This window comes from Zalophus californianus, chromosome 7 (assembly GCF_009762305.2).
Source record: "Zalophus californianus isolate mZalCal1 chromosome 7, mZalCal1.pri.v2, whole genome shotgun sequence".
In the NCBI taxonomy this organism is placed as follows: domain Eukaryota; kingdom Metazoa; phylum Chordata; class Mammalia; order Carnivora; family Otariidae; genus Zalophus; species Zalophus californianus.
The window spans coordinates 26,812,931-26,825,448 of NC_045601.1; the positions used below are offsets into that span (position 1 = coordinate 26,812,931).

The window sequence follows — 12,518 nt, forward strand, 5'->3', positions numbered from 1 at the left end:
GACATGGTGGTTGGATTCTCTTTAGTGGAATAAACTTCAGTTTCAAATATTTATTCAACAACTTACAATTCAATATTGCAACTACCCACATCCTGATCTAAGCATCATTTCCATCGAAGCAACTGTCACGATGCTGAAAGAGTATTTCCTAACTAGGATTTTTTTTTTTCTTAATTAGGATTCTCCACCACTGGCCCATGGGGGCCCACGGAGAGGTTTTGGGGTTAGGGTAGTGAACTCACTACACTTTTAGATAGATCCAATTTCTGGGAAGGAGCCATCATTTTCATTACCCTTTCAAAGACTGCATCCCTCCTTGATACAGTTTGGCTCTTAGCCAAACTTCTCATTTGTGGTAGAAGTTTTCACTAAGTTTCCCAGTGCCTGGATCAGTATCCTAGCGTGGAACTCCTTTATCACTTTGTCCTTTTAGTTCTTACTGTGGAGCAAGTTGATTTTGTGCTCTCAGTTAAAATATTGCCTTGTCCCACTGATGTGTTCCTATTTTAAGCCAGGCTTGTACCCCCACACTGGGATACCCAAAGCACCTGGCCATCAGTGCGCTCTTTTACTTTTTTTTTTCCCACATGTCGTGGTTTTGCTAATACTGTGTCCTCAACTCTTCCTCCACCCTATCAACTTCAGTACCTTCATTTCTTAAGAAGCAAGTTGGAAATCTGGATCAAAAGCATTAAATATGCACCTGTAATGTTGGACCCTCCTCCAGCATTGAATGAATCAGATACAAATTCCTGCTCTTCTGGCTATATTTCTGGGGACTAAGAGAAACAAATCACATAAATAAAATATTTATCAGAAGGTGATACATGCTATGGAGAAAAGCAAAGGAGCAGAGTAAATGCTGAAGGAGGGGCACTTTTAAAGGGGGAAGTCAACTAGGACCTCAGGGAAAGTGATATTTGCACAAAAAGCTGAAGAATGCAAGGGATTCAGCCATGAAGTTATCAGATGGTAAAGTATTGCAGACCACAGGAATAGCCAGTGCAAAGGCCCTGAGGTCACATGCCTGGTAAGTTCTCAGAATGGCTAGAAGGTCAGGGTGGCTGGAGCAGTAAGCCAGGAAAAAAGTAGGATATTAAGAGAGAGAGGATTTGTGGGAGGTCATAGGGCAGCACAGAGTAGAGGGTTTATAGAGCATTGTAAGACTTGTAGCTTTTACTCTAAGTAAAATGTAGGAGCCATGTGGAGTTTTGAGCAGAGGAGTGATAAGATCAGACTTCCATTTTAAAAGGATCACTCAGGCTCATCTGTGTTTGAAATAGGTATAGGGATTAGGGCAAAAGCACGGAGACCAGCTAAGGCCTCTTTTAATAATTCAGGGGAGAAATAATGGACCAGCGTAGTAGCAGTGGAAATGGTGAAATCTAGATACATTTTAGGAATAGAGGCAACAAGATTTCTGGAAGAACTGAAAGTGGTACAGAATGGAAAAAAAAAAATCAAGGAGGATTCTGTTTTAGCCTTGAGCAATAGGAAGGATGACCATTCTCCTTTATAGAGAGGGAGAAAGACCAGATGGGGCAGGTTGTGTTGTATTGTTTTGTTTTGTTTTTACACAAGAGGAATAAAGAGAGTTGCGTTTGGACATGGTAGGTTTGCAATATGTGTGAGTTTGGATATTAGAATTTGGAGTTCAGGAGTGAGGACTAGACCACAGTCAACAGTTGGAACTCACTGGCAAGGAGATGGTATTTAAAACTTCAAGACTTAGTGAGATCACCAAGAGAATGAGAGTCAATAGGATGGGGAGACAGGGAGTGGCAGTGAGATGGAAGAGAACGCAAGAATGTGTGGTGTCTTAGAATCCAAGGGAAGAAATGTTTCTAGAAGGAGGGAATGATCTCAAAATGTAGGTACTGTGTAATCAAGTAAGATGATGGCTGAGATTTACTATTGGATTTAACAAAATGGGTTTGGGGAAGGGGTGTTCCTGGGTATTTGGACAAGAGTAGTTTTGGTGGAGTGGTTGGGGCAAAGTTTGATTGGCGTGGTTGTAAGGGGGGGGAGCAGAATTGGAGATAGTGAATATCAACAATCTTGAGTTATTTTTGCTTGAAAGGGGAGCAAAAGATTGATGAGTAGCTGGATAGGGCAGTAGAGTTAAGAGTTATATACTCAGAACAAGTTAACAGATTATTGCAATGAGCACTGGGTGTTATAGGCAAACAATGAATCGTGGAACACTACATCAAAAACTAGTGAAGTACTGTATGGTGACTAACATAAAAAAAAACAAGTTAATAGATTATTGGAAAAAAGATATCATCAATATATGTCAACCCTCAACAATTCTAAGAATTCATCCTAAAGAAACAATCTGATGAATACTCAAAGATATTATGTTGTTGAAAGATGTTTTAGCACTACCTTGAATGTCTAGAATAACAAACAAGATTTTTAAAAATTCCACAAAAGACTTAGCTAATAAAATATCCACATATAAAGACAGATTATCATCTGAAAGGAAAGCCCAGAAAAATGTAAACATGCTTACCACAATTAAGACAAACTTGTTAGAAAATTGCATGTTTATTACAAATTTTCATGCCTCTGCATATAGAAAAAATGTTAACAGTGGTATTTTTCCTAAGTGGTGGAATTATAAGTTGTTTTTTTTTTGTGTGGAACTATGGTTCTTTTTGCTGATCAACATTGGTAATTTTTCTATAAATATAGATATTCTATTTTCGAGAATTACCAAGACTTGTTGGTTTTCCGGTTTTGCTAGTTTGTGGAGCAGTTGGACCCAGGGCAGTCTGCTTTAGTTGTGTGACATATTTCATCTTCTGGGTCAATAATGGAGAAAAGTCCCTGAGAACTCCTAGTCAGGGAAGCTTGAAATGAATTAAAGATGTCTATAGAACAGCAGTAGGGTTTTTTTTTTTCCCATATTTAATTCTAAACTAGTAAATACATTTGAATTTTAGCAAACTGGTCAGTGCACTTTCTCAAGATGCTATTATAGGAATTAAATAAGCTTATATTTGATTAGGAGGACTGAAAACTAATCAGTAGATGGCAGGCAGCGCTGTGATGAATCACTCTGCCTGAACCAGAGTTCCATGGAGACCAAGGGTTCACCTAAGGGTCAGCAGATCTGGCCTTGGGTTTTCTTCGACTTTGTCCCTGATAATCTGGAAGGGAAGAGACCTAAACAATGTGACTAAATCCGCTAGCAATAATGGACTGAATGAGGAAGATATGCCGGAAATGATTTTTTTAAAAACCAAACAAGTATGACAATAAAAAAGGAAAAATTACTGAAGTTTACTTTGGAAAAACAAGAACACTTACAGAAATGGAAGATTTCCATTTTGAACAGAAGATTAAAAAAACATATTATGAAGCTGTAATTAACATAAAATAGAATCTTAGCCTTCTTACATGCAAATTTTGGTGAATCTTAGCGCAAAGATCTTCTGTGTTCTGTTTGATGAATTTTGACAGTTTTATTTACCCCTGTAATCACCACATAAAACAAGATATAAAACATTTCTATCACTCCAGAAAGTTCCTTCAGTCAACTATTTTTAAATTCCTGTCTACAATGGAAGAATATTTTTAAAAGTCTCAATTATTCCCCCAAATCAAAAGCAGGATATGAAATGTATAAGCTTACTGTGTCCTCTGGTAATGAACTTGGGTATTTTCAAGCATTTGGCCTTTACTTTTTCTATACCTGGAATCAGGGAAAATCTAGGTATATTTAAAATAGAATAATGATCACAAATATTTGGAAATCATATTCTTGATACTTGACTATCTTGGATATTGGATACTTGGATATTCTTGAACTTAAAACTGGAACTAGGTAGGTAGATACATTTAGATTAAAAATCCTCATGTAATTTGTCTATGCATGTTTTCTTTATTCATATATATGACAGGGCATGGGTTAGCTGGGGTGAAGGAACCCCATTATTTAATTCCTAAATTGTCATATATTATTATATTACCTATCTTTTTTTACAACTCTGAATTAAAAGAATTCTTCCTAATTTTGCAGATTAGGAGATTAAGGATTAAACAATCTTGGGGACAATTTTTCCCAGTTTTTCCTAGATTCTATAATTCCTGGAGCCAGGTCTGGGTGTCCTCATGCCTCACTGTGTGAGGCAAAGGAAGTCTAAGATGATGAGGGCTGTTCCTTTTCTCCCACGTGTAGCTGCCTTCAGCTTGATGCAAAACCTAGAGCTGGCAAATGTTGCATGGTTATAAATACAAGGCCTCTTAGGAAAAATCAGTTGCCTTCAAACTCCTTTCTCTACCATCATTTCTTTTTTGACACCTTTCCTGGTTTGCCTCTGTCACCATCAGCCCAGACACAGTCAACGACCACCTCCTATGGCTGGCTCCCATGCCATACACATGCTCTCATTAGTTCACAAGTTTTAGTCTGTGTTGAAGTTGTCTGAAAGTCTTTCTTTGACCTCCCTAATAGAGGACAAACAATTGTCTTGTCACTTCTCTGGATGCCCAGGCCTGACATGCAGTGTTGCACTCAAATGTTTTGGGAAGAATGAATTACCGAGTCTCCTTTTACATGTGGTCTCCATTACTCTATTGAATACTGTCAGATGACCTCACCAGAGGGTTATTGGATTGCAGGTACTGGTCAGAGGGCGCCCTTTGGGGTGACCTGGGAGCTGCTGGAACTACATCTAGGTACTGGACTTTTTCCCTGCTCTGTGGAGGTCTCTGCCCAAACTCAACAGGGCCGGCCCTTGGGAATCCGTGGGCCTATACACTGGGCTGCACCATTCACTGGAGCTCATCCGAATCCCCCAAAAGATGCTCCCAATAACGCACATTTAAGCAAAGTCACTTAAAATATCCAAAATGCTCTTGGGGAAATTTTAATCTGAACCCAAAATTCGGCAAGTAGTTTAGAATGGAACAAATAACATAAGTGGCGTATGTTTGGGATATGACAGCTCCTGAATAAGGAGTAGCTACTGTTGGACATACAGAAGAACCTATAGAACATCCACCAACTCTGATTTAAATACGTGTTTTGAAGTCCTCGTTTGTATCAAGGTCTTCTCCCTCCGATTGGGAATACTATCATATGAGAATGCTCGATAGATTTGACTTCATAATTTGAAATAAGAGAAATGAATTCCAAATACATCTGGGCTGTTTTCATGTGCAGCCTGATAATTGAGACAAAATCTCTTCCTTCAGCAAGCATTTCTGTGTTTTTGAAATGATGATATAATTAAAGTCACAGTGTGTAGGTTCCCAGTATTCTTTCCCCTATAGACCTCAGTCCATACTTGTGTGAGTTTGCCCAAATGCTAAGAACAAAACCTAAATATCCTCTACCCCTCCTACAAACACACACGTAGGTGAACAGAATAAAACCTTTGGTGGGTTTGTGATTACAGATAGAATTATGGAAATTCTTTTCAGGGGCAACCAGTTGGCGGGACCATTTGGATTGTGCGAGAATTTTATTTATAACTTCATTCACTTTTTGTGGTTAATTAACCCATAGCAGTATTTCTGTTTACTGTCTCATTTCAGGAACTTACATATGTGAAAAAAAATGGGCCTTTTAGCCACATTTCCACACACATGGGTCTAAAATATTGTCCTGTTTATTCCAAATAGTATTTTATAGACAGACTTAAGGCAATTTAAGGATGTATTTTCTTTTTTTTCCTTGGAGTTTTTATTTAAATTCTAGTCAACACACAGTGCAATTTTGGTTTCAGGAGTAGAATTCAGTGATTCATCACTTACATACAACACCGAGTGCTCATGATAGCAAGTGCCCTCCTTAATACCCATCACCCGTCAGCCCATCCCCCCACCCATCGCCCTCCATCAACCCTCAGTATGTTCTCGATCTTTAAGAGTCTCTTATGGTTTGTTTCCCTCTCTTCCCCCCCACTCCCATATGTTCATTGTTTTGTTTCTTAAATTCCACATATAAGTAAAGTCATATGGCATTTGTCTTTCTCTGACTTATTTCAGTTAGCATTATACTATTATACTCTCTGTTGCTAATAAGGCAACAACGTCCCAGGAGAACTTGTCCATGGCCCCACATTACATTTCTCTTATTGATCCTGCTCTCTTTTGAGGTTTTAACCGAGAAGGAAAAATAAAAGTTGAAAGAAATAACAAAGGATATAAATGATTCAAAATCTGGGTAATCAGCTTTTGAATAACCACTGAATTTTCTTGTCAGACTTTCATGAGAAGTAGTAGGATTTGAAATGACATCAATGCCCATATGTAGGAGAACGGCTGAACTATGGTGCATTCACACAAAGGCATACCATGCAGCTCTGTAAAAGAATAAGCATCTCTATGGATGGAGAAATGGGAATGTGGTGTTCGGGGTGGGAGGGAACAATACCTCTGGGTATACTTTTTTGTTTAATTCTGACTCCTAGAAGCTTGGTAAGGTTTCACATATCTAAAAACTTTTATTTTTCTATAAATTGATCAGTTTTATGTCTTCAAAGTTATTGGCATCATTGACGTTAATTCTTTTTAAATCACACCCGTATCTATGGTTATGTCCTTTTTTTCCGTCCCCAGTTTCATTTGTGCTTCCTATTTTTTTTTTTCATTTTTGAACAAGACTGCAGGTTTGTCAGTTGTATTAATCTTTTCTAAAAACTGTATTGGGCTTCCGGATTCTTTGTTTTCTATTTCACTAAGTTTCACTGTATTTCTTTTTTTTTTTCTTTGAATTTATTTTGCTGTTCTGATGGCCCTAAATTCTAGAGATGAATGCTTAACTCTGGACATTTTTAGTCTTATTTTCTTTATGAGCAGTTAGGGCTATAAGTTACCCTCGGACTATTGCTTTAGCTGCCTCCTCCAAATTTTATTATATAGAACTTTTATTATTTAGTTCTGAGTATTTTTAAACTTCTACTTTTTAAATTTTTTTAATTAACATGTAATGGATTATTTGTTTCAGAGGTACAGGTCTGTGATTTTTATTTGACCCAAGACTTACACATGCATTTAATTTCTACCGGTCAGAGGATTTTCTATTCATACTTATTTTTGATTTATAACTAAGTTTCATTGTTTTTAGAGAATATATTCATGTGATAGCAGTTCTTTAAAATTTTACAACTTAATAAAAATATGTGGTTAAAAAATTATTAAAATAAATAATAAAATTAAAAAAATGTGGTTAGTTTTTCTTTAAATGTTCCATGTGTGGTTGGAAACCGTGGCTGCTCTAATTGTTGGTTGTGGGGTTCTGAATATGTTAATGAGATCTTTTTTTTTTTTTCAAAGAATTCAAAGAGCTTAGATCACCTTAGCTTTACCCCCCAGCTCAAATGATTTGATATTTTAGTTGTTTTTTTTCTTTTAAATTAATAGACTTAATTTGTTTTTCTAGTCGTTTTAGGTTTATAGAAAAAATTGAGTAAAAAGTACAGAATTCCCATAAGCCCTTTGCCCCACCCCAAATTTCCCCTATTTTTAACATCATGTATTAGTGTGGTACATTTGTTACAATCGATGAACCAATATTAATACATTATGATTAACTAAAGTCCTTAGTTTAGTTTTCACTCTATTGCACATTCTATGGGCTTTGACAAATGTACAATGACATGTATCTACCTTTGCAGTATCATACAGAATAATGGTTTCACTGCCCCAAATGTTCCCTGTGCTCTGCCTATTCATCCCTTCCTCCACCCCTACCCCCTGGCAATCACTTATCTTTTTACTGTCTCCATAGTTTTGCCTTTTCTAGAATGTCATATAGTTGTCATAAGGTATGTATCTTTTCAGCTTGGCTTCTTCCACTTAGCAATGTGCATTTAAGATTTCTCCATGTCTTTTTGTAGCTTGATAGTTCATTTCAGTTCTGTTCTTTTTAAAGTCCAAATATAAGATACTGTTGTCAGATATTCTTGTTTAGATTTACCTATATATTTACAAATTCCTTGGCTTACTATCCTTCTTGCATCTCAGACTTTCCTTCAGCAATGATTATCCATCTTCCTTCTATGAAGGAATAAAATCACTCTTTAAAAAAAAATGTGTATCTTTATTTTACTCTCATTATTGAATGATAGATTTTCTGAGCAAATATTTCCAGATGGATAGATATTTTTATTGGCATTTTGAAGATATTGTACGGCTGGCTTCAGTAGCTGATGTTAAGAAGCTAATTATCTTTGCTAGGCCCTTGTAACTGGTCTATCTCTTCTGTCTGGCTGCCTTTAAAGTTTTCTCTTTGTTTTTGGCCTTTAATATCATTATGCAATTAAAGGTGAAGATATTTTATTTAAATCTTATTACAAGTTGCATTTTATATAGCTATAGTTCATGTATTCCATTTCCTTTTTGGAAACTTTGGAATAATTATCCTATTGTTTTTCTTTCATTCCTTTTGATACTGTTACTAAATATATTTTAGACCTTTTCATTCTGTTTTCCATATCTTTTTAACTTCTCTTCCCAGGTTCCATATCTTTGATTCTGCATTTATCAACTAGTTAGTAAATTCTCATCTCCTTGGAGTCTGATTAGCTGTGAAACACATCCATCCTTAAGTTTTAAATTTGAACAATGATATTTTGCATTTCTAGATGATTTAGGGTTTTCCCCCTTAAAAGTGGTTGGTAATTTTTTATAGTCTCTTATTCCTAGATTTTGTTTCTGGAACCTGTTATTTCTTATAACTTGATTTTTTTATCTGGTCGTTTAAATATCTGAATCCTTTAGAGTCAAAGTCTGTTTATTTTTGCTTAATCTCTCTTAGAGTAAGAATGTATTTTCCCTGTGTGTTTGGTAGTTTTTACAATTGGGAGTTCATAATTTGTTGAACCTGACGTGGGAGAATCCTGAGATACTAAATTGAAGGTGCTTTCCCTAGAGTTGATTTGCATTCAGTACTGATGGGTCCAACACCAACATGGGATCACTTCAACTACACTTGGGAATTCCAGATTAAATGTGGGAGTTGCAGATGTAGCTTGTTTGCCTTATTGGAAGCCTCAGGCTCAGCCTTCCAATTCCATGGTGATCTCTGCTCTAGTTTCATATGCACGTTACTTTGCCTGTCAGATTCTCGAGTGTCCTGCTGTGCATTGCTATACGATAGAGCATTTCTTAATCTTATTTGATCATGGAACTTTTTGGGGGCAGGACTCATTTTCAGATCTAGTTTTCCAGTGAACATTGCTTAAGTTCTAGTCCAACCCCTTCATTTTATAGAGAGGAAACTGAAGCTGTGTGACTGGGCCAGTGTTTCACAATAAGTCTGTGCTAGAGTGAGGGAAAAATCCTTTCCATCATATAACCAACATGTTTTCAAACCCTGGAAAGTCCATTAGTAGAACATCCATTTCTTCCCTGGTGAAAGCGTTCTTATATGTGACATGTCTCACCATTGGACATGTTTCTGAGAGCTGACTGTCTTGGGGCAGATTTATATTTGGGGCAGATATTTGTTAAAATATGTAAGTAAAATCTTACATTGTTTTTGGTTGGGGGAACAGTGAGATTGATGTTCTTAACAATAAAAGGTTTAGATATTGTTCTGGGTTAGGGGTATGTGCTGTGTAGTTTCTCAAGAGTTAGGCTAGGTGATTTAGAAAGATATTTGTATACTCTAGGGTATTGCTGTTGAAATATGGAGGATCAAGGCATTAATAAGTTTATGGCTCAATTTATCCAGATGAAAGCCTTTGAATTGAAATGTGCATTATTTAACAGTCCCATTTTTTGACATACAATTGGGATACTGGTGATTTAATTTGGGGACACTGGGTTTGAAATGCCAAGTTTAATCTGCATTCTCATTTTAAGGCTCATTCTTTTAGCAGTATTTATAACTCAAAATTTTGTTGAATCATGTTTCAATTTCTTGCCTTTATATATTTTACTTATACTTTACACATATTTTTAAGACTCCTGTTGGTAGTTCTCCCTGCAAATAGATATTTGTTATGATTATTATAACATAATAAGCAGTTTGTATTGAATTGAAATTTGGAACACTTTATCCCTTAGTCCCTGAGTTATAGAATACTATTGTTTAGAGGGTTCTTAGGTAGTGAAGTCTAAGTTCAGGGCTTCAAATTCTAAATTAACCACCCAGCAAGTGGTATAGATCCTTTATTACTTGGCAGTATCTTTGTCATTTCTTAAGCAAGTATTTCTATTGAGTATTTTTTATTATTAGTAGTAGTATTTTATTATTTATTATTTTCTTGAGTATTAATTTTAATTCTAGTTAACAGTGTCACATTAAGTTCAGGTGTACAATATAGTGATTCCACAATCCCATACATCACCCAGGGCACACCATAAGGACAGTCCTTAATGTCCACCACCTATTTCACCCATCCCCCTCCTCCCCTCTGGAAACCATCAGTTCCCTACAGTTAAGAGTCTGTTTCTTGGTGCCCTCCCCACCCACCACCTTCCCCTTTGCTAATTTGTTTTGTTTCTTAAATTCCACATGAGTAAAATTATATGGTATTTGTCTTTCTCTGACTGACTTATTTCTCTAGGTCCGTGAATGTGGTTGTAAATGGCAAGATTTCATTCTTTTTTAGGACTGAGTAAAATTTCTTCTGGATGTTTGTTAAGTTCTAGGCATTATGTTTACATAATACAGTCTCTGCCCAGAGAAGCTTGTAGTTGTGTGTGGGACGAGCAAATGAACAGGTAGAGGTCAATGGGAAGCATTCGGGCAGATGTAATCTCAAAGAGCACCGAGAACCATAAAAGAAGGCATCTAAACCAAACATGGATGTAAGGAACGGGCTTCTAAAATAAATATACCACCAGCTCTTTTCTCACTCATTTCCAAACATTCCCCATGCTCTTTAAATTCTTTGCCAACCGCCCTTCTTTTCTCTTGGGCTCAGTTTTTCTCTCTAAAACAACTATTAGGCAAGAATTTTATCCTCACTTGAGTCAACTTTCCTCATCTTTTCTCATCCACCACGGTGCGGATTGTGCTAAGGAAAAGCTGTCCTTTCGGTCCGAAGCGAGTTCTGCTGCCCTAGGTCTGCCCCCAACCTATGATCCAACCCAGTCTCCTCCCTCCTGGGATCCTATTCTCCTTTTCCAACATATTCCTCCTCTCTCTCTCTCTCTCTCTCTCACACACACACTCACTCCTGTCCCCTTCTGTCATACCATAGGAGGCCACATCTACCCCCCCAACCCTAGCAGATAGTCACTATTGAGCCTCTCTCTTTCAAATGATTTCCCTTCAGTCCATAAGCACTAGATTATCTCCCATCCTGAAACAAACAAAACAAGAACTTTAATTTTTTTCTTAGGTCATTGTTCCTTCTGTGTGTTCATTGTTGTTCTCCTTACCTCCACAATTTAAAAATAGTCATCTCTCCTGCCTTCCCTTCTCCCAATTGCTCTTTGTACAGTTTGGCTTCTGCCCTCACCCTTGTCCTGAAATTAGTCTGATAAAAGTCATTACAACTTTCAAATTGATGGTGGACCATTTCCAGTGTTTATCCTACTTGGTATTCGTACTGAATGCTCTCTTCTTGAAGGGCTCATTTACCTGACTTCGGGATATCCTGACTCTGCTGCCCTTCCATCTAGCTGTTGGTTGTTTCTCATATTTCTCTGGGAGCAACGCTTTCATGGGCTGATGTTTTTGCTCAGTTCGCATTACCCAAAGGTAACCTTTCCAAAAAATCAACTTTAAATAAAAAGATGCAAATAGGTTAAATAGGAAAGAATAAAAACAAATTACTATGCAATAATTAACCTAATGATTAACATCACTAATATTAATATAAATTGATATCAGCCCAAGAAATATTAACAGAGATTTAAAGACTACTAATAAAAGGGTCAATTTGTTAAGATGATACAATAATCCTAAATATATACACCTAACAACCATACTTCAATATCTGAGGCAAAAGCAAAAGAAATTAAAAGAAGGAATAGACAAATTCACAATTATAGTTAGAGATTTTAACATTTCCTCTCAGTATAATTGACCTAGTTAGTATTTATAGACCATTCCACCCAACAACAGTAGGATATGAATTCTTTTCAGGTCTATATGATGTACTCAACAAGACAGACCATATTATGGACAATAAAAATTCTTAAATAGAAAAGAGTTGAGCTTTGCACAGTGGCAGTGTCATAGCCAATGAGGTTTCTCCGAGGCGTGATTATTGCTAATTGAAAAGAGTTGAAATCATGTTCTCTGGAATTTAAATTGGAGATCAATAGGAAGATATAAGGAAAATCTCCAAATATTTGGAAATTAACACAATTTTCAATAACAAGGATTAAAGAAGAAATCACAAAATTAAAAAATATTTTGAACTGTTACCTTAAGAACTTGAAAAAGGAGTGAATTAAACACAAAGTAAGAAGTGGGAAGGAGAATAACAGAGACAGTAGTAGAAATCAAAGAAATAGAAAATGGACAAAAATAAGGAGAATTAATGAAATTAAAACCTGGTTATTTGAAAAGAATCAATAAAAGTAACATTTATCCAGATCAA

At 36.4% G+C, this 12,518-nt stretch overlaps 1 pseudogene; it reads left to right on the plus strand.

Moving 5' to 3' along the window:
• The first annotated feature begins 12,128 nt into the window (after positions 1-12,128).
• LOC113928210 lies at positions 12,129-12,303 on the plus strand (annotated as a pseudogene).
• Positions 12,304-12,518: the final 215 nt, after the last annotated feature.